Genomic DNA, 23726 nt, shown 5'->3' with positions numbered 1-23726 from the left:
TATGTTCATCTTCAAAATCTCTCTTATCATCAAACCAGGAATAAAAATAGATTCTTACTGTTCTTAAGAACGTAACTGACCATGTGGCAGTTCTGAGTCATGTTGCCCAAAGCAAAAAAGAGAATTAACCAAGGAGTGGTTTTCTCTTGAAGACAGCCTGATAACTGCAATGTCATATTCACGAGCTTAAACTTCTCTAACCAGCTAAACAAAGTGTATTTTCAAATTTGAACTTAAAAGGGTTCTGCGGAAAATCAAGAAAATGAAAGTACCTAAATATTACTTTATTATAAATATATTCCCAAATATATCTTTCATTAGTTAAAGGCTCGTTTTGTTTGGGGAGCAATCAATAGGAGAAATAAAATGGCTGCTGTCCTATTAGTGCACACAAAACCTGTCCTAATCACATAGCAGGACACAGCCACATCCCCACCTTCTCTCTGTACTTAGTCTCCTCATGAACTCCTCATTCCTACTGAGATTCAGCTGAAGATCATATTAAACAGTATTCAGGGCCATAACCCCTGACAAGCAGAGCAGAGAGGAGGATGTGGCAGCTCTTTACCTCAGTGCTCTGAAGTAATTTGTCCTCCTGTGTGATTAGGCACCCGAGGATAGATCATCAGTTTAAACAAACTGCAGAACCCCTTTAAGATCACGACTCAGGAATGTCCAGTCCACACCACGTTTTTATGGTTCTTGCTTTGTGCAGCAGGACTCAGACTTGCTTGAGCACAGAAGAGCAGGGGTCAGCAACGTTCAGCACTCCAGATGTGGTGGAACTACAACTCCTAGCATGCAAATATGCTCGGCTGTTCTTCTAACACCCACAGAAGTGAATGAAGCATTCAGAGAGTTGTAGTTTCTGAACAGCTGGAGTGCCGGAGGTTGCTGATCCCTGCAATAGAGCCTTTCTTAAAGTGTTCCCACAAAGCTAGAATCGTGTGAGTGTCCAAAATGCCTTGGTCTGCTGAAGCATTTCCTTTAACTGGAACTAAGGGGCCTTGGCAAACTCCTGAAAAGCAACCCCATAGCATAATCCCTTATCCACTAAACATTAAAGTTCGCACAATGCGGGCGGGCGTGGCCTGACAGAGCTTGATGGCGGCTGCTTGTTAGCAGAGCTCTCACCACCAGGACCCAACTTAGCCTCTACAATAGCACTATCCTACTAACGGCATGAAGATTCAGTCAAAGGACTGCATGCAGAACTCATCAGGGCACAAGGAAGACCCCAGCCCAAGCCAGGATATGGATAAATATCTTATCAAACCGAGCTCACAGCCGCCGGCGAGGAACTCCAAAATGGCGCCGAAACATGGAGCGGCCGCAGATGATCCCGCTTCTTCTCAGGCACTAAGCATCGGGTGGGGAGAGGTCCGATATAACCAGAGAGTTTCTGGAGGGAGCTTTGCAGAGAGCGCTGGCTCCGTTAGCTGCAGATCTGGTCTCCATAAAGGCAGATGTCCACCATATAGGGGACAGTGTTGAGACACTGGAACAAACTCAAGATGCAGTGCTTAATTTCAACTCAGCGGTGAAAGAGTCTCTTCTCTCCCACTAGGGCAATGAATACACTCCTGCTCCAAATGGAAGATCAGGAGAACAGAAACAGGAGGAGGAATATTAGGCTTAGAGGCTTGCCTGAAGCTGAAGATAAAGAGGACTTGTTTCAAGTCATGGACTCCTTATTCACTATGTTAATTGGCCCTGAACAGGCAGTACATGTCACGGTGGAGAGGGTACACAGAGCCCTGAAACCAAAGCCGGCGTCCCGTGAAAATCCGAGGGACATTATCTGTGGGATCCTAAGCTATAGAGACACTGAATTGATCTTGCAGGCAGCAAGAAAAAAAGGGAGATATAAAGCTCCAAGGAGTTAGTGTCCAGATATATCAGGATTTAGCGGCCTCCACACTACAAAAACGGAGATTAATTAAGCCACTTACAGACCTGTTGCGGTCAGCCAAGTTTCCATATCGGTGGCTCTTTCCGTTTGGAATTCAAATCACAGCAGAGAACCGCCGTATAACCGTTAGAACGCCTGATGAGCTCCAACCGGTTTGGGAAGCGCTAAAACAACCGCCAGTTGAGATTCCCTCCTGGCTGCCTGTCCCGCATATGGAGGACTTGCCACCAATCCCCTCAGCGTCGAGATGGCTGAAATCTAAACCCCAAAGATCCGGGAAGAATAGGAGTGCGTGGTCTCAAGGAGCCCCTGACTGAGGGTTTGCAACTAATGCCATCTTTTTTCCTCTCTGGCAGTTAACATGGTTTATTCTCTCTTTCCCTTCTTTGCCAGGGACAGATGCTGCTTGAAAAATTGCTGCATATTTCTGACATAATGCAAATGAATATTAATATGTACCTTTCTTTAATATCTCTATTTGCTCATCAGATGATGTTTGCCAGGATAGTATTCTCAGTTTATTGTTCAAAAATGATGAGGCTAAGGGTTTATGGGGTTCTGGGCTGGTCGGGATACACATGTTGTTTCACATGTGCACTTACTTCACCTCCCCCAGCAGCAAAATTCCAGATTCATTTGGAATCACTTTTAAGTTATGGTTCCAGGTTGTTGTGTACATCCTTGATACTTGGTTGGTTATATGATTTTAAATCGCAAAATGACACCTAGCTAAGATGGCTCCACTAAATATAGGTTTATCCACTTTTAATGTACATGGTTGCAACAACCCTATGAAGCGTAGCAGAATTTTCCAAGTCCTCAAGAAAATTGGCTCAGAAATAGTACTCCTCCAGGAGACTCACTTCTCTCACACCCATGTTCCTAAACTCAGCAACTCTCACTTTAATGTATGGTTCCATGCCACCTCTAGCAGTTCTGCGGCCAGGGGAGTCAGTATAGGATTCAAACGAGGCACTCCTTTTACATTACATTCTGAGGTGAAAGATCCTGAGGGGAGATACCCATTATTAAAAGGGGAAATAGGCCATCTCACTGTCACGATTTGTAATCTATACGCGCCCAATGTGAAACCGGTTAGTTGGCTAAAAGATGTACTGGGAAAAATGTATACATTTGCGGCAGGTATACTGCTAGTAGGGGGGGACCTTAACCTCACCCTGAATCCTCTGCTTGACTCCTCTACCCAGAAATCGGCGGTGTCTTTCCGTGCTCTCAAATCAGTTCAGGCTCACCTCAGAAAATTACACCTTAGTGACGTTTGGAGGTCGGCGCATGGTGACAGGCGTGATTACACGTTCTACTCCAACCCACATAGAACATATCAGAGGTTAGATTACCTCTTCGTACAAGATAAGCTTTTGAAAAACATTAAGTCCTCCACTCTCCACAACATCACGGTCTCTGACCATGCGCCGGTCTCCTCAGTTATCTGCTTCCCGGAAATGTGTGGTAGGGAATGGACCTGGAGGTTGAACCACACTCTTAGACTCACAGACTCGGGTTGATTCTATATCACAAAAACTGCATGCATATTTCACTACTAATGCAACTCCCAATATGTCTAATGCGATAATATGGGAGGCGCATAAGGCAGTAATTAGGGGGGAGTTTGTCGCTCTGGGATCATACATTAATAAGAATAGAGCGAAAAAATTGACGGAACTTATATCCCGTATCGCTATAGTGGAGTCATTGCATAAACGCTCTCAGGCGCTTAAAGATCTAGAAGAATTAAAAGTCGCGAGACGAGAGTTGCAGGAGTTGCTAAACATCAGGGCGTCCAAAGGCTACTTGAAGGTTAAACAGAAACACTACGTGCACGGAAACAGAGGTGGCAAGATAATGTCTGTCCTTATAAAAAAAACGGGAGGATCAGGTCTTTATTAAACGCATGAGGTCGCAAGAGGGATCCCTTGAAACGGATACTCAAAAGATATCTAAGATTTTTAGAGATTACTATCAGGATTTATATAATCTTAGGAGTTAGGAACAGAATGATGTACAGGCAGCACGTAAGGGGAAAATAGATAGCTTCCTGGGGACATTGAATTTGCCGGTTATTAGTGACAACTCTAGAGCATCTCTGATGGCCCCTGTCACTTTAGCTGAGGTAAAAAAAGGTCCTAAACACGACGCCATCTGGCAAGAGCCCGGGACCTGACGGACTCACTGTGGCTTACTACAAAAAAAAAAAATTCTCTTTAACTAGTGAATTTCTTCAATGCCCTGCTGAATGGCACACCTTTAAAGGGGTTGTCCGGGTTCAGAGCTGAACCCGGACATACCCTTATTTTCACCCCGGCAGCCCTCCTGAGCCTGGCATCGGAGCATCTCATGCTCCGATGCGCTCCCGTGCCCTGCGCTAGATCGCACAGGGCACGGGCTCTTGTGTTTTCAATAACACACTGCCGGGCGGTAACTTCCGCCCAGCAGTGTGTTCGGTGACGTCACCGGCTCTGAGGGGCGGGCTTTAGCTCTGCCCTAGCCGTTTTACTGGCTAGGGCAGAGCCAAATCCCGCCCATCAGTGCCGGTGACGTCACCGGGCTGCCTGTCAGCCCCATAGAGAGCCCGGTATGTCACCGGAACTCAGAAAAATGCCTTTGCCCTGCGCGATTTAGCGCAGGGCAAAGGAGAGCATCGGAGCATGAACTGCTCCGATGCTCATGTCAGGGGGGCTGCTGGGGTGAAAATGGAGGGATGTCCAGGTTCAGCTCTGAACCTGGACAACCCCTTTAACTAGACAGGCTCTGGAGGCACACATACTTGTGCTACCGAAGCCGGGCAAAGACATTGAGACCCCCTCTAGTTTCAGACCAATATCTCTGCTAAACGCAGACGTGAAATTGTGGGCTAAACTTCTAGCTAGTAGGCTATCCCCTTATCTGCCAGGAATAAAATATTCTGAGAAGTCTGGCTTTGTGGGGGGCAGGGAGTGCAGAGACAGCACCTTCAGAACCTTGCAGGCCCAGCAATTTGCCTTGAGAAAAGGAAAGAAGCTAGTGCTACTCAGCACTGATGTTGAAAAGGCATTTGACAGAGTTGACTGGGAATATATGAAAGCCACACTGCTGAAATTTGGGCTTCCCCCTCAGTTCGTGGGGGCGGTGCTGTCTCTGTATTCTAACCCCTCCGCAAGAGTACAGGTAAATGGAGTTCTATCACCCCCCTTTGTGATTTTAAATGGGACACGTCAGGGTTGCCCACTTTCGCCTTAGGTGGTTTATTCTGTTCTAAGTGTTCCTCACATCCTTTAGATGCGGGTATTATCAGTATTTGTAATTATTATACACCTATAACTGTAACCCTCTAGCCATCGCAAGTTGTTCATGGCAAATATATATGTGTCATTGTGCGAACATATGCAAGTGCGAATGTATATGCAAACGTATTTCTGGCAAACTGAAATTATGCATCATGAGCACCAAGTATCACACGGTGGATGTACTCCTTTATTTGTCATTTCCTTTTCTGTTAATAAGGATTTGATCGTTGTCTTTAAAAATGCTGAAAATCTTAAATAAAGATTTGTTAAAAAAAAAAAAAAAAAAAAAAAAAAAAAGTTTGCACAATGCTATTTCGCAAAACCCAGACTCCTTCATCAGACTGCCAGATAGAAAAGCGTGATTCACCATTCCATAGAACTCATTTCCACTGCTCCAGGCGCACAGTTTTTGCATTAGTTAACCTCACTCTGTAACTTTACATGGTCTCCACTCCATGGCTGAGTGTTCCGTGCTTAGCTATGTGCTGGACCTGTGGCAATCAGATTTAAAGAGAATCTGTCACCCCAATATTAGACCGTTATCTACAGTAATACATGTGTAGTACTGCAGGTAAGGAATCCAGATCACTATATTTTTTTAATTTTCCTACTGGCCCCGGTTCCTCTGCTGTCAGCTCTCAAAGCTGCACTGAAATAGACAGTCTGTATGGCTGTGCAGTTCTAGGATAATGGCGAGGACTCCTGCGTACATACATGGCAGTCCTGTCAGTGTATTTCAGTGCAGCGCTGAGCGCTGACAGCGGGAAAATGAGGCGCAGTAGGAAAATAAAAAATAGTGATCTGGACTCCTTATCTGCAGTACTACTCGTGTATTACTGTACATAATGGTCCAAAATCAGAGTAGCAGATTCCCTTTAAGACATTTGTGTGTGTGAGATATGAACATATATTTAAAGCACTAATATATAGAATTAGAAACTTAAACACACATATACTTAGACAATGACACGCAAATTTATAATGTACCATATTTTTCGCCCCATAACACATTTTTTGGGGGAAATGCCCCAGCGTCTTATGGGGCGAATACTAATAAGTATTCGCCCCTATCCTCTGGATAGACACCCGCATATCAGCTGTTTGAGAAGGCAGCGGTGCTCCAGGAGCGCCGCGGCCTTCTCGCTGTTTACCACTGGCCTAGTGACGTCACGACTAGTATCAATGGCTTGGGCAGGGCTAAGCTCTGTTCACTGGAATGGAGCTCAGCTCCGACCATGCCAGTTGATACTAGTCGTGACGTCACTGGGCCAGCGGTAAACAGTAAGAAGGCCATAGCGCTCCTGGAGCGCCGCTGCCTTCTCAAACAGCTGATCAACGGGGGTCCCGGGTGTCGCACCCCTGCTGATCAGATGCTGATGATCTATTTAGAGGATAGATCATCAGTTTAAACAAACTGCAGAACCCCTTTAATCTATCAACAGCCAGTCAGGCCCTCTTGTCTACCATCAGTGTCACAAATGCTCTTCTGGATGAATGGACATGTCAGAAAAACTCTTGTAGATGTAACGTGTACATGTTGCAATACTTTTGTCCAAATAGTGTCTATATATGTACCTATAAGTGCATATATGTTCGTATATACTGTATATAGTAACAGATGCCAGCTCTGTCCATTACACAATGGATGAAGCTGGGTAGTTCTGGCACTGGAGCTAGTGAGTGCCAGCTGATTGTTGGAAGCGCAGTGTGCTGGATCAGATTGATGGCCTATCCTGAGACTAGGCCATCAAAATTAAAGTCCTGGACAACCCCTTTAAGGTTGCAGTATGCTCACTTCTGTATAGTTATTGCCGTTATAGCAACAGAACAATGGTAATCCCAGATCTGTCATAAGACAGACCGCAATGGTGCTCAACAGACTGTAACTTGGTCCGCCGGGTTTCCTTCATGGTATCAGTCATTCTGCTGTGCTATTTTTCCAGCATTTTGATGGAGCCTCCAACAGAGATGTGAGCAAAGCCTAATAATGTCAAGACTCAAATGGTTCTATTAATTGTGGAGACACAGGTTCTCTGAATTACTGTACATAACAGATATGTATTTTTATGTCAGGTAGGTACCTCACCAATTTCATGATCCTGGTGACATTCACAAATTCTTATTTTGCATGGCTTGAAATATACGGTGACATCTGGATTAGCTTGTTCTCCAGGCTTGTTCTCTCAGGATAGGTCATCAATATCAGATCCGCGGGGGTTCGACACCTGGCACCCCCGCTGATCAGCTGTATCAGGAGACTGTGCACACGTACCGTCTCCTTTCTCTCTTCCTGCTGCTGCTGTGTCTATGGCAAAGCAGCGGTGAACAGGAAGAGAGAAGGGAGACGGCACAAGCACACTGCGCGCACCGTCTCCTCATACAGCTGATCGGGGAAGGGGGGTGCTGAGTGTCAGACCCCCGCCGATCTGATATTGATGACTTATCCTGAGGATAGGTCATCAATATTAAAAGCCTGGACAGCCCCTTTGAAGAGGTACTGTCAGCATGATCAAACCTAACTAGACATACAGCCTATTAGGGATCATGCTGATTAAAATAATACCTTTCTTTTGTCTTTATGGTAAACAGATGCAGCGATATCTGCATTTTATTCATATGCAAATGAGTACTTTGGAGCACCAGGGGGGTGTGGCTGAATTTTTAGAGCACTGCTTTTATAACACCTCTCGTACACTGCACCCCCCACCCCCAGATTGATAGGGCTAGACATCAACGGCACTTTAATCATGTGAACTACAGCTATATCTCTATGCAAACATTTGGACAGGGAGGTCGCTGGTGACAAATTGAGGACAATGCACTCCACACTTCCTATGCACAAATGATCCTATTCTTTCCTATACACATTTACATGGCAATTAGGGGCAGGCTTAGGCTACTCTCACACTCGCGTTTGGTGCGGATCCGTCATGGATCTGCACAAACGCATCAGTTCAGATAATATAACCGCATGCATCCGTTCAGAACGGATCCGTTTGTATTATATTTAACATAGCCAAAACTGATCCGTCTTGAACACCATTGAAAGTCAATGGGGGACGGATCAGTTTTCTATTGTGCCATATTGGGTCAGTGAAAACGGATCCATCCCCATTGACTTACATTGTGTGTCAGGACGGATTCGTCTGGCTCAGTTTCGTCAGACGGACATGTGAGCTGAGATTTCGAGTGAGCACGTTCACAGCGATGAGCAGCTGAGAAGTTGAACTACAGCCTACCAGCGATGATCATTCGCTGGCAGGCTGTAGATACGATTTTTTTTTTTTTACATCAGAAAGGTATATTAGACGCTGTTTTGTTAACAGCGTCTGATATACCCGCTACCTGGTCCTCTGGTGGTCCCTTTTGCTTCGATCAACCACCAGAGGACACAGGCAGCTCTGTAAGTAGCACCAATCACCACACTACCCTACACCCCCCCTGTCACATTTTAACCCCTTATTAACCGCCTCCGGACCGCCTAACGCAGATGTGCGGTCCGGAGGCGGCAGCCCTGCGCAGAGTGACGCATATAAGCGTCATCTCGCGAGAGCCGATTTCACAGGAACTGAAGGTAAGCGAGTGGATCTCCAGCATGCCAGCGGCGATCGCTCGCTGGCAGGCTGGAGATGTGATTTTTTTTTAACCCCTAACAGGTATATTAGACGCTGTTTTGATAAAATAAAAAATAAATAAAAATAATTTCCGCTAACTTGGGCCCAAAAAAATGTCTGAATGGAGCCTTACATAGGTGCGGAACAGAATTGCGGACGTGTGAATGGGGCCTAAGGGTCCCTTATCACCGCCAGTTAGCTACTTGTTAGGTAGTTAGAGCCCAGCCCACCGCACCGTAGTCACTGATTAGAGTCATCGCTGTCGCTAATCAGCACCAGTACTATATAGTATCTGTAAGTGATCAAGACTGATCGCAATCAGATCTATATCAGTACATTAGGGTCACCTTAGGCTCTACAAAAAAAACCGCAGTGTTCGCCCGATCAGGCCTGATCTTGTGTGCACACTTGCGATTAGTCCGCCCCACCGCAGTGACAGAATTCTTTTTTTTCTGATCACTGCAAAAACACCGTAAAATCGCTGCGGCGTTATAAAGATCACTTTTGAGGGGCATGACTTTTGGCACAAGTTAGCGGAAATTTATTATTTTTTTTTTTTTTTTTCTCATATTCCACTAACTTGTGACAAAATATAAAAAATCAAAACATGAACTCACCATACCCCTCACGGAATCCAAATGCGTAAAAATGCCCTGTGAAATCCTAAAGGTACTCATTGCAATTTGGGCCCCTTTGCGCATCTTGGCTGCAAAAAAGTGGCACACGTGGTGTCGCCGTACCCATGCTGGGTGAGAGAAATATCTCTGTATGACAACTTTTCCTTTTTTTTTTTTTTTTTCATTTATTTTTTTATACAAAGGAAAAGTTGTCATTTTACAGAGATATTTCTCAAACACACACACACACACACACAAGATGGGTATGTGTGAAAAGACACCCCAAAACACATTGCCCTACTTCTCCCGAGTACGGCGATACCACAGGTGACACTTTTTTGCAGCCTAGGTGCGCAAAGGGGCCCAAATTCCAATGAGTACCTTTTAGGAGGGCATTTTTAGACATTTGGATTCCAGACTTCTTCTCACGCTTTAGGGCCCCTAAAATGCCAGGGCAGTATAAATACCCCACATGTGAAGCCATTTTGGAAAGAAGACACCCCAAGGTATTCCGTGAGGGGTATGGTGAGTTCATAGATTTAATTTTTTGTCACAAGTTAGTGGAATAATATATATCTCTATCTATCCATCTATATCTATATCTATATATCTATCTATCATTTTCCGCTAACTTGTGTTTTTTTTGGGCACTTCTATGAACTCGCCATGCCCCTCACGGAATACCTTGGGGTGTCTTCTTTCCAAAATGGAGTCACTTGTGGGGTATTTATACTGCCCTGGCATTTTAGGGGCCCTAAAGCGCGAGAAGTAGTTTGGAATCCAAATGCGTAAAAATGCCCTGTGAAATCCTAAAGGTACTCATTAGCATTTGGGACCCTTTGAGCACCTAGGCTGCAAAAAAGTGTCACACATGTGGTATCGCTGTACTCAGAAGAAGTAGGGCAATGTGTTTTAGGGTGTATTTTTACATATACCCATACTGTGTGTGAGAAATCTCTCTGTAAATGACAACTTTTTAATTTATTTTTATACAAAATACACCCTAAAACACATTGCCCTACTTCTTCTGAGTACGGCGATACCACATGTGTGAGACTTTTTTGCAGCCTAGGTGCGTAAAGGGGCCGAAAGTCCAACGAGTACCTTTAGGCCCCTTTTTACACGAGTATTTCGTGCGGATGCGATGCGCGAGTTGAACGCATTGCACCCGCACTGAATCCCGACCCATTCATTTCTATGGGGCTGTTCACATGAGCGGTGATTTTCACGCATCACTTGTGAATTGCGTAAAAATAGCAGCATGCTCTATATTCTGCGTTTTTCACGTAGCGCAGGCCCCATAGAAATGAACGGGGTTGCGTGAAAATCACAAGCATCCACAAGAAAGTGCGGATGCGGTGCGATTTTCACGCACGGTTGCTAGGAGACGATCGGGATGGAGACTTAAAACGTGGTTATAAGGGAAAATAATAGCATTCTGAATACAGAATGCATAGTAAAATAAAAAGCGTTAAAAAATAAATAAATAAAACTCCCCTTAATCCACTTGATCGCGCAGCCGGCATCTCCTTCTGTCTTCATCTTAGCTGTGTGCAGTAACAGGACATGTGGTGACGTCACTCCGGTCATCACATGATCCATCACCATGGTAAAAGATCATGTGATGACTGGAGTGACGTTACCACAGGTCCTGTTACTGCACACACAGCTAAGATGAAGACAGAAGGAGTGGATTAAGGCGAGTTAAATTATTATTATTATTTTTAACCCCTCCAGCGCCATTGTACTATGCATTCTGTATTCAGAATGTATTATTTTCCCTTATAACATGGTTATAAGGGAAAATAATAGCAATCTACAGAACACCGATCCCAAGCCCGAACTTCTGTTTAGAAGTTCGGGTACCAAACATGTGCGATTTTTCTATTTTGGATTAACATCAGAAAAACTAAAAATCTCATCAGCAATCAAATACCACCAAAAGAAAGCTGTATTTGGGAGAAGAAAAGGAGGTAAAAAATTCATTTGGGTGCCAAGTTGCATGACCGAGCAATAAACCGTTGCGAAGTGCCGATTTGTAAAAAAGGGCCTGGTCACTAGGGGGGTATAAACCTGTGGTCCTTAAGTGGTTAATCCATTTTTTTCAGTAGCAAAGCAAGGGTTAACAGCCAAATAAGACTCAATAGTTATTACCCTGATTCTGCAGTTTACAGAAACACCCCACATGTGCTCGTAAACTGCTGTACAGGCATACGGAATTGCGCAGAAGGAAAGGAACTCCATATGGTTTTTGGAAGGCAAATTTAGCTGAACTGGTTTTTAGATGCCATGTCCCATTTGAAGCCCCCCTGATGCACCCCTACAGTAGAAACCCAAAAAAGTGACCACATTTGGGGAAACTACGGGATAAGGTGCCAGATTTATTGCTGCTATTTTGGGGTGCATAGAGCAATTAAAAATCATATATTATGTTTTTTGTGAGGCAAGGTAACAAAAAAAAAAAAAGGTTTTGGCACAGTTTTTGATTAGGTCATGTGACTTTTTTATAGAGCAGATCGTTACGCATGTGGCAATACCAAATATGTATTTTTCTTATTTATTTAGCTTTTACACAATAATGGCATTTTTGAAACCAAAATAATGATATTTTAGTGTCACCATAGTCTGTCAGTTGAATGGTTATAGGTCATGTGATATTTTTATAGAGCTGGTTGTTACGGATGTGGCGATACCTAATATGTATATATTTTTTAAATGTATTTCACTTTAGCACAAAAAATAAATAAACGTAATTAGACTTACCGGTAATTCTGTTTCCTTGAGTCCACCATGACGGCTATACTATGAGAATGTGTTCCTGCCCCTACAGAGGTCAAGGGTCAGAGTTTAAAAGGCCACCACCCACTCTCACCCTCAGTGCTTTCCAAATTACCAAGTGGGTGCAGCCTTAATTTAGAATAGATATATATATAGAATCAATGCCACGTAGAATTAAGGCAGTTCTGAAGGTAAAAGGGGGTCCAACACCGTATTAGTATGGTGTTCCTAATAATTCTTTGAGTGTGTGTGTATATATATATATATATATATATATATATATATATATATATATATATATATATTTTTTTTTTTATTATATAAACACACATACATACAGTCATGTGAAAAAATTAGGACACCCTTTGAAAGCATGTGGTTTTTTGTAACATTTTTAATAAAAGGTTATTTCATCTCCGTTTCAACAATACAGAGAGATTAAAGTAATCCAACTAAACAAAGAAAACTGAAGAAAAGTCTTTTCAAGATCTTCTGTAAATGTCATTCTACAAAAATGCCTATTCTAACTGAGGAAAAAGATAGGACACCCTCACATGTATTCCCTCTTAAATTGGCTCAGATCTCACACAGGTATATCACACCAGGTGCACATAATTAGTAGATCGTTACTCTGCATGTTGAATGAGGCTTGCCCTATTTAAACCTCAGACATTTAGTTTGGTGTGCTCCTGACTGTTGAAGTGAGAGTGAGCACCATGGTGAGAGCAAAAGAGCTGTCAGAGGACTTCAGAAAAAAGATTGTAGCAGCCTATGAGTCTGGGAAGGGATTTAAAAAGATCTCAAAAGATTTTGAAATCAGCCATTCCACTGTCCGGAAGATAGTCTACAAGTGGAGGGCTTTCAAAACAACTGCCAACATGCCCAGGACTGGTCGCCCCAGCAAGTTCACCCCAAGAGCAGACCGCAAGATGCTAAAAGAGGTCTCCAAAAACCCTAAAGTGTCATCTCGAGAACTACAGCAGGCTCTGGCTACTGTTGATGTAGAAGTACATGCCTCTACAATCAGAAAGAGACTGTACAAGTTTAACTTGCATGGGAGGTGTGCAAGGAGGAAACCTTTGCTTTCCAAGAGAAACATCGAGGCCAGACTGACATTTGCCAGAGATAAAGTTGACAAAGACCAGGACTTCTGGAATAATGTTCTTTGGACAGATGAGTCCAAAATTGAATTATTTGGACACAACAGCAGAGGACATGTTTGGCGTAAACCAAACACAGCATTCCAAGAAAAGAACCTCATACCAACTGTGAAGCATGGAGGTGGAAGTGTCATGGTTTGGAGCTGCTTTGCTGCAGCAGGACCTGGTCAGCTCACCATCATAGAATCCACGATGAATTCTACTGTGTATCAGAAGGTGCTTGAAGAACATGTGAGACCATCAGTTAGAAAATTAAAGCTGAAGCGGAACTGGACCATGCAACATGACAATGACCCAAAACATACTAGTAAATCAACCAAAGATTGGCTGAAAAAGAAGAAATGGAGAGTCCTGGAATGGCCAAGTCAAAGTCCAGATTTGAATCCCATTGAGATGCTGTGGGGTGACTTGAAAAGGGCTGTACGTGCAAGAAACCCCTCAAACATCTCACAGCTGAAAAAGTTCTGCATTGAGGAGTGGGGTAAAATTTCCTCAGACCGATGTCGAAGACTGGTAGATGGCTACGAGAACCGTCTCACTGCAGTTATTTCAGCCAAAAGGAGGTAACACTCGCTATTAGGGGCAAGGGTGTCCTATCTTTTTCCTCAGTTAGAATAGGCATTTTTGTAGAATGACATTTACAGAAGATCTTGAAAAGACTTTTCTTCAGTTTTCTTTGTTTAGTTGGATTACTTTAATCTCTCTGTATTGTTGAAACGGAGATGAAATAACCTTTTATTAAAAATGTTACAAAAAAACCACATGCTTTCAAAGGGTGTCCTAATTTTTTCACATGACTGTACACTCACCTAAAGAATTATATATATCTCTCTATCCCTCCTTAAATCTCGGGGGGGGGGATCTGGGCCGTCATGGTGGACTCAAGGAAACAGAATTACTGGCAAGTCTAATTACGGTTTTTCCCTTTCGTTCACCGTGACGGCTATACTATGAGAACTACCAGATTATTAACTAGGGAGGGCCACTGCTTGCAGAACCCTCTGACCGAAGGTTAAGTCCGCAGAAGCCGAAACATTGATTCGGTAATGTTTGATAAAAGGTATTTATACTCGACCAGGTGGCCGCTCTACAAATTTTGTCTAAGGAGACACCGCCTTTCTCTGCACACGAAGAAGCCATAGCTCTTGTAGAGTGAGCTTTTATATATTTGTGGGGCTGTTTAGACCCGACTTCTGATAGCAACAAATAAATGGTAGATCTGATCCATCTTCCAATGGTGGCTTTGGATGCTTTTTTACCCTTGTTTGGACCTGCGTATTGAACAAAAAGATTATCAGCCTTCCTAAATTATTTTATTGAATCTAGGTACTGTATGATAGTATCCCGAACATCCAGGAGCTGGAACTGATCTTGTGATGGACAATCTTTGGGAAAGGATGGAAGGATAATTTCCTGATCTCTGTGAAAGTCCGACACCACCTTCGGGAGGAAACCCGGATCCAAAACGTAAAACTATTCTGTCTGGGAAGATAGTAAGGTATGGTTCCCTGCAGGACAGTGTCTGGATTTCGCCCAGTCGTCTGCCTGAAGTAATGGCCACTAGGAAAGCTGCTTTTAATGTTAGGTGTTTGAGTGAGATATCCTGGATAGGAGAGAATGGTGAACTTGTAAGACTTCTCAGGACCAAGTTTAAGTCCCATTGAGGCATCCTAGGGGTTAGGGATGGCCTTAACCTGGAGGCAGCTCTTATAAATCTCCTTATCCACCTATGGCTGGCTAGGTCCGTATCATAGCAAGCCCCCAAGGCCGAGACCTGTACTTTAAGAATACTTGGCCTGAGGCCCAGATCTAAACCTTGTTGGAGAAAATCTAGTACTTTCTCAATATTTGGGGAAGAGTTTACCAGAGGACTCTGGCCCAGCCAACTACAGTATTTCTTCCATATTTTAAGATATATCGCAGAGGTGACTTCTTTCCTGCTAGATTTAAGGGTGTTATAACCTTCTCTAATAGCCCCCTGCTTTTTAGGACCTCGCGTTCAGGATCCAGGCTGATAATTTGAACAGACATGAACTCTGGTGAAGAATTGGGCCCTAGGAAATAATGTTCTCCTGTGGGGGGATTCTCCAGGGCTCTTCCAGAGCTAGCTCCTTTAGTACTGGGAACCAATTTATTTTTGTCCAGTATGGGACAACCAGTATTACTGTTACTGGGTCCGACCTTATTTTCTGCAGCACTCTGGGTATTAGCGGCCAAGGAGGAAAGGCGTAGGCTAGATCCCAAGTACACCTGATTGAGAATGCATCTGTTGCCCAAGGGTTGTCCCTTGGGTTCAGGGAGCAGAGAGGATGAACCTTTGCGTTTTTCCTTGACGCAAATAGGTCTATCTGGGGGGTCCCCCATCTCCGGGTGATCTGATGGAATACGTCCAGGTTTAGGGCCCATTCTCCCGGATCTAGCAGAATTGGTGAAGGCCGCATCCTTAGCGGCGAACCTCACTGACTCTGCCGAGGCATCCGCCAAAAAGGCCGTGACAGATCTGAGGAGTGGGATAAAGTTTAATATTTCCTCTCTAGGGGTTTTGTTTTTGATACGTTCCTCGAACTCGTTCAGCCCAAAACACATAGATCTAGCAACCGACATTGCGGCTATGTTGGTTTTAACCCCAAACATAGATGCCTCCCAGGATTTTTTTAGGAGAGAGTCGGCCTTCCTTTCCGTTGGGTCCTGTAGCTGTGAGGAGTCCTCAAATGGGAGGGAAGTCTTTTTAACTACTTTTGCTACCTGGATGTCAATTTTGGGGGTTTCGTTAAATAGTTTGACGTCCGCTGGATCGAATAACAGCCTATTTCTAAATTCTCTGGATACCCCCAGTCTTCTCTTGGGGTCGGTCCATTCATCCAGTATCATATCTTTTAGGTTCTCATTCATTGGGAAAACTTTCAATATTTTGGCTCCGAGTCCCCCAAACATTTCATCCAGGATGGATCTTGGTTTTTTCACCTCCTCAATCTCCATGGTTGCTCTAAATGCTCCCAATAGCTCCTCCATATCCTCGGAAGAAAATAAGTATTTTTTTTACTATCTTCCATGATTTCACCCTCTAACAGAGCGTCAAGATCAACATTCTGTCTAGAGGTGGAGGCCTCCTCGTCCGTATCCTCTGAAATAGAGGATGGAACCGACAATCTAGGTTTTTTTGCCGCAGGTGTAGGCGGGATTGATCTGAGGGAGGCCAGAGAAGACAATTTCATTTTTAATTAGTGATTTGACCTCTGACAAAATAGACGGTTGCTCCTCTTTTATAAGATCATTTATGCAACCCTGGCAGAGCTTCTTTTTATAATTCTCAGGAAGCCTCTTGCTACAGAATTATCAGAATTACAGTCGCACATCTCTGAACTTTAGTTCTTGTTCTGGGCTCTTTAACTCCCTATAGAAGAGGAGCAGCCAGGTATCAATAGACAAAGGTAATTAAGAAAGTCAAGAAAGAATGATACAACATTTGTCTTTTCCCCACAGGGGAACTCACTGTTGGAGTAGCCGAGGGGGCTTCAGATTCCATCCGGACTGCATCAGGGGCTTCGGGGGCAGACATCTGTGTGTGTATGCTCCAGGAGACAGATCGGTGTGTGCCACTGTTAGTTTGAAATTGCCGCTTCAAATGGTCAGCCCGGCGTCTGACGTCATCACAGTGCGCTCCGATCCAAGCTCCGCCCCTTCCACCGGCCCAGAGCAGAGTGTAGTGCTGCGGCTTCCTACAGGAGTCGGCGTGCAGCATGCTTCTGCTTTCGCACGGTCAGCTTACTCAATTTAGGGAAGGGGGACAGACACTGTGGGAGAGATACAGGCTCCTGCAGACAGGAACGAGATCGGCTCCACATGTGTCCTCTGCCCAGCTTTGGACAGGACCGCAGGAGGGCAGAGGAAGAGGCTGCAAATCCTCAGGTATTTTTTAAAATAACAAAAACGTTCTTCACCTCCACCAGGAGGGCTCTCTGTGAGTTTGACCCCGTAGGGACAGGAAACACTGAGGGTGAGAGTGGGTGGTGGCCTTTTAAACTCTGTGTGTTCCTGCCCCTACAAAGGTCAATCTCATAGTATAGCCGTCATGGTGGATGAAATGTAAATAGCAGTTTTGAAACACAAAAAAAATAAATAAAAATGTTTTAGTGTCTCCATGTTCTGAGAGCTATATCGTTTTTTGGGCGATTCTCTTAGGTAGGGTCTAAATTTTTGCGGGATGAGGTGACGGTTTTATTGATACCATTTTGTGGGACATACGCCTTTTTCATCGCTTGGTGTTGTACTTTTTGTGATGTAAGGTGACAAAAATAGCTTTTTTTTTTACACCGTTTTTATTTTTTAGGGGGTTTATCAGACAGGGTGGATCATGTGATATATTTATATAGCCGGTCATTACGGACGCGGCGGTACGTAATGTGTGCGTTATGTTTTTTTCTGTTTTGAAATTTTCACTACCCCCGGAAAACCTGTCCGGGAGAACCACCTTCAGTTCAGGACAGCCTGTGGACTCTGAATCTGCAAGACAGTTGCGTGGAGGTCTGCTACCTCCAAAGTCAGATTCTGCAGCTGTTCGACCAGTGCAGACATAGTATCCATAGCTGCACAGATCAGAACAAAAATGGTGGTATTGGCTTGGGATAATGTCACGGATGTAGTAGGGAGAACACCAAAAGACAACAAGGAGGAAGGGGAAAGACACTAGGCCTCACCGCTAGGGACAGAAAAGGGTCACCACCTATAAAACCCTGCTCCTGGCCCTAACTCCTATCCGTATGGGCACCTCTCAATGGTAGAGATACCCATACACAGGAACCTAGAAAACCCTGGTGACCCTTGGATGCCCTAAAGATAATGACAGGGAAGAGACCACCTGTTCCTTCCCTGGTGAATACAAAACACAACAAGCGGACCACTTAACTTCTGAGGATGATTGATGAACAGGACTCCAACAAGAACCACACTCCCGCTCTTCCAAAACCAAATTAAGCTATCTCAAGCAAGGGGCGATGGGTAAAGTCAGACTAAATAGGGCGAGGTAAAGGTCACATGATCCACACCTGAACAGGAGGTGTGGACATACCAGCAACACACAGACAAAGTGAAACCAAAAGAGGCTGTCAGATCACTAATGCGTAGATACTCTTTCAGACCTTCTCAAACCTGTCACAGATGTGACACCGGGTCCTTCAGCTAGTTATAAATATATTCTCAAATACCTTAAATTATTTATAATGGCTCCTTTTGTCAGGGGAGCAATTATCAGGGGAAACAAAATGTCAGCTGTCCCATTAGTTCACATATGAGGAGAAGTTACTTTACAACACTGAGGTAAAGAGCTGCCTTATCCTCCTTTCTACCTGTCAGGGATTATGATCCTGAATACAGATGATAAGAACTTTAGCTGAATCTCTGGGGAATTTAGTTCATGAGGAGACATGAAGTACAGAGAGGACAGACAGGACAGACTGTGGTAATGGAGACTAAACAAGTGCTGCTGCTCATTATCCACACCTCACCCTCCTCTCATGTCTCCTCATCATCTCCATTCCCACAGAGATTCACCTGTATTCAGGACCATGATTCCTGACAAGCAGAGCAGAGAGGAGGATGAGGCAGTACTATGGGGTGGCCAACCCGTGGCTCTTGAGCCGCATGCGGTATCTTTGCTAGTGCAGCTCTAGCTGTGGAGCCGGGAAGCAGTCAGGCTGCTCACTCTTCACCCCATGCTCAGATCTCTTTTCCTGCTACTTTGCAGCTCCAGCTCACTCTCCACTACATCCTTATGCACACAGTGTGAGAACATAGTATGTGAAGACACGGACTATGACCTGAGCCATGGGGGGCAAGGTCTGAGCATGGGTTGGTTAGGTCCGAGCCTGGGTGCGGGGCAGGGGGGGGCCAGAAATCATGTCTGAGCCTGGGTGCAGGGGGGGGAAATCATGTCCGAGCATGGGTTGGTTAGGTCTGTGCATGGGGGGGGGGGGGTCAGATCTGAGCACTGAGGGTCCGACACTGGGAGTCTGATTTGTGTTGTCTGATCAGAGCATTGGGGTCTTATTTATTTGGAGGTCTGATGAGGATCTGATTTAGGAGTCTGATCTAAGGTCTGATGAAAAATATATTTATTTATTTTTCTCCGCTAATGAAAAATAATAAAAATATATTTATCAGACCTCAGATCAGATGAAAAATATTTTTATTCTCTTAGTTTTCTTTATGAAAACCTAGGTGCATCTTGTAGGGGCGAAAAATACGGTGACTCGTGTGTAAGTGTATAGCTTGTGGCTCCTGGTAGTCACACTATTTTTTTTGTTGGGCTCTTTGTGTCTATAAGGTTGACCACCCCTGGTATATAGTAACAGGTGCCAGCTCTGTCCATTACAAAATAGATGAAGCAGTGCAGTTTTGGCACTACTACTAGTGCCACCTGATTGTTGGAAGCGCAGCTCATCATGGCAGCCAGGGCTTCAGTAGCATCCTGGCTGCCATGATAACCGATCGGAGCCCCACGATTACACTGCTGGGGCGCCGATCAGAACTGCCACAAATTAAATTACTTAGATTGGGGGGGGGGGGGGGGACCGTTGTGTGTTTTGCGGTCCGATCCACAAAACACGGATGGCGTCCGTGTGCGTTCCGCAATTTGCGAAACAGCACGGACAGCCATTAATATAACTGCCTATTCTTGTCCGCAAAACGGATCAAGAATAGGACAGATTATATATATTTTTTTGCGGACCACGGAACGGAGCAACGGATGCGGACAGCACACAGAGTGTTGTCCGCATCTTTTGCGGCCCCATTGAAGTGAATGGGTCCACATCCAAGCCTAAAAAAACTGCAGCTCGGATGTGGACCAAAATAACGGTCGTGTGAATGTAGCCTTACTCTGCTATTTTTGTAACTTCCCCTAGAAGTGAAAGGAGGACTCTGGGAGTTGTAGTTTCAGAACAGCTGGAGTGTCGGAGGTTGATGATCCCTGTCTTAGAGGCTTTATGCAATGTAATATAATATAATATGGTGGAAATGAACTACAGGAAACAGTACAAGAAAAAATCATATTTAGCATGGCTGGATCTTAATAAGGTTCCAAGTAGAGCTTCAACATGTAACAAGAAGAAATGGGAGTGAGAAAACATTTTTTTTAGCATTCAATGAAGACAACGAATAAACTGAAACAGGCTGTTTTTCAGCTGATCAAAAGTTTAGGACCACACCTAAAAAAAAAAAAAAAAAAAAAAAAAAAAAAAAACACTAACCCCCCAAAATAGAAATCCTTCCAAACATGAACTCTGTGAAGAGTAGATCCGCCGTTATTGTTTGTCACTTCAAAAATGTGTTTCGGCATGCTTGATGCAAGAGTTTCCATGAGGTGAATGGGAACATTTCTCCAAGTGGTGAAGAAGGCCATCTACTGTCTGGAACTGTTGTCCATTTTTGTAAACTTCCCTTGCCATCCATCCCCAAAGGTTCTCAATTGGATTTAGATCAGGGGAACACGCAGCATAGGCCAAAAGAGTGATGTTATTCTCCTGCAGGCATTGTGTACTGTAGCGTTGTCCTGTTGAAAAACCCAGTCGTTACCACACAGACGAGGGTCCTCAGTCATAAGGCATGCTCTCTGCAACATCTGGACATAGCCAGCGGCCGTTTGACGCCCCTGCACTTCCTGAAGCTCCACTGTTCCACTGAAGAAAAAAGCCCCTCAGACCATTATGATGCCCCCTCCACTGTGGCGCGTAGAAAACATCTCAGATGGGATCTGCTTAACATGCCAGTAACGTTGGAAACCATCAAGGTTACATTTTTACTCATCAGAGAATAAAAATTTCTTCCACCTTTGAATGTCCCATGTTTGGTGCTCTCTTGGAAAGTCCAAACGAGCAGTTCTGTGGCGTTCAAGGAGACGAGGTCTTTGAAGGTCTTTTTTTTGTTTTTGAAGCCCTTCAGTCTCAGATGCCGTCTGATGGTTATGGGGCTGCAGTCAGCACCAGTAAGGGCCTTAATTTGGGTCAAGGATCGTCCAGTGTCTTGACGGACAGCAAATTGGATCCTCCGGCTCAGTGCTGGTGACATTTTTTTGGGTCTTCCACTTGACTTTTTTGTTCCATAACCCTCAGGATCATTTAAGAAATTCCAAACGACTGTCTTACTGCGTCCCACCTCAGCAGCGATGGCGCGCTGTGAGAGACCCTGCTTATGCAGTTCAACAACCCGACCACGTTCAATAAAGGGGCAGTTTTTTTGCCTTTGCCATCACAGCGTGTGACTACCTGACAGAGAATGACAATGAATCCACATCTTTGCACAGATTTGGCCTTTTAAAGGCATGTGGTCCTAAACTTTTGATCAGCTGAAAAACAGCCTGTTTCAGTTTATTCGTTATTTTCAATTAATTGAATGCTCAAAAAATGTTTTGTCTCACCCTCATTTCTTCTTGTTGCATGTTGAAGCTCTACTTGGATGTAAAATATGATTTTTTGCCATTTTTCAAGTGGTCTTACACTTATGATCAGGACTGTATATCAGTAGGATCTGTGCAAATGCATTCCTACACAGACCAGCCCATGGAGAGACCTGACATGTGTGGGGCTCTGACATACATACATACATACATACATACATACATACATAATACACGCGCGGGGCTCTGACATACATGCATGCATAATACATGTGCGGGGCTCTGACATACATGCATAATACATGTAATACATGTGCGGGGCTCTGACATACATACATACATAATACATGCACGGGGCTCTGACATACAGACATACATACATAATACATGCACGGGGCTCTGCCATACATAATACATGTGCAGGGCTCTGACATACATACATAATACATGCACGGGGCTCTGCCATACATAATACATGTGCAGGGCTCTGACATACATGCATACATGTGCAGGGCTCTGACATACATACATAATACATGTGCGGGGCTCTGACATACATACATAATACATGTGCGGGGCTCTGACATACATGCATACTACATGTGCGGGGCTCTGACATACAGACATACATACATACATACATACATAATACATGCACGGGGCTCTGCCATACATAATACATGTGCGGGGCTCTGACATACATAATACATGTGCGGGGCTCTGACATACATAATACATGTAATACATGCGCGGGTCTCTGACATACATACATACATACATACATAATACATGCACGGGGCTCTGCCATACATAATACATGTGCGGGGCTCTGACATACATAATACATGTGCGGGGCTCTGACATACATAATACATGTAATACATGCGCGGGTCTCTGACATACATGCATGGGTCTCTGACATACATACATAATAAATGTAATACATGCGCGGGGCTCTGACATACATGCATAATACATGTGCGGGGCTCTGACATACATAATACATGTGCGGGGCTCTGACATACATAATACATGTGCGGGGCTCTGACATACATAATACATGTGCGGGGCTCTGACATACATAATACATGTGCGGGGCTCTGACATACATAATACATGTGCGGGGCTCTGACATACTTTTTATATTTTGAATTAGCCTTTCTGACAACAACTGTTCATCCATCAAACTTAATCCAGACCTGATTTTTAGCACTTGTCACCAATACGTATTGATTGGACGCAGCATGGTATATATTACACAGGGGGTAGATTAGACAGACACAGCAGAAAGACAGATAATAATGACACTGCAGCATGCGTAACGCAGAGCCGGGCTCATAACTCACCTGCGGTACCGCTGGGAGAGAATGGGAGTGCCGCTGCTTCCAGTCCCGTCCGCTATTGAGTGCTGGTATCTCCTCCACGCCCAGAGTAGAGGGTTTGGCAGATTATGTGCTGACGTCATGATCATGTGACACATGCATCACTCGTATAGCTGAAGCTGACAGATGCCGGAAGTGTTGGCCACGTGAGACATCAGTTTCTTTGGAGCGGGTAGCCTTTAGGAAAGCATTGTGTGCGGTCTGACGTGCCAGTACAGGAGGAGGTGATTGTGTGCATTCCTCATGTTGTGTAGGTTTTTATAAGCATAGTAAGTACAGCAGAGCATAGCCAGATATACAGTGTGTGTGGAGTGCGTACACCAGAGCTGTGTGTGTTGTGTACCTCATAGCAGTTGATTGTTGCCCAGGGTTGTGCCATCTTTCCCAACAAAAAATACTGGCCAAGCTAAGCCGTACCCAAGGTGGGGGGGGGGGGGGGATTGTCATACTGTATCTCCCAATAATATTAGTGCCCCCCAGCATTAATAATCCCCCATTAGCGCCCCCCAGAATTAATACTGTCACCATTAGTGCACCCAGTTATACTAAAGGGCTTATCCAATCCTATAAAATGTCCCCCCATATGC

The 23726-nt window shown here is 44.4% G+C and overlaps 1 protein-coding gene across 3 annotated transcripts in view; it reads right to left on the bottom strand.

The window, feature by feature from the left end:
• Positions 1–23216, bottom strand: part of LOC122938395 (serpin B6-like) — a 52913-nt gene extending 29697 nt beyond the window's left edge. For all 3 annotated transcript variants that reach the window (XM_044293871.1, XM_044293870.1, XM_044293869.1), the window contains exon 1: positions 23104–23216. The gene's annotated coding sequence lies outside the window, so the exon portion shown is untranslated. The remainder of the gene's footprint in view (positions 1–23103) is intronic.
• Between the last annotated feature and the right edge of the window lie 510 nt (positions 23217–23726).

The sequence above is a fragment of the Bufo gargarizans genome, chromosome 5, assembly GCF_014858855.1.
Source record: "Bufo gargarizans isolate SCDJY-AF-19 chromosome 5, ASM1485885v1, whole genome shotgun sequence".
Taxonomy (NCBI): Eukaryota; Metazoa; Chordata; class Amphibia; order Anura; family Bufonidae; genus Bufo; species Bufo gargarizans.
Note: the sequence above shows the minus strand (reverse complement) of the source record. Positions and strands in the feature narration are given on the sequence as shown.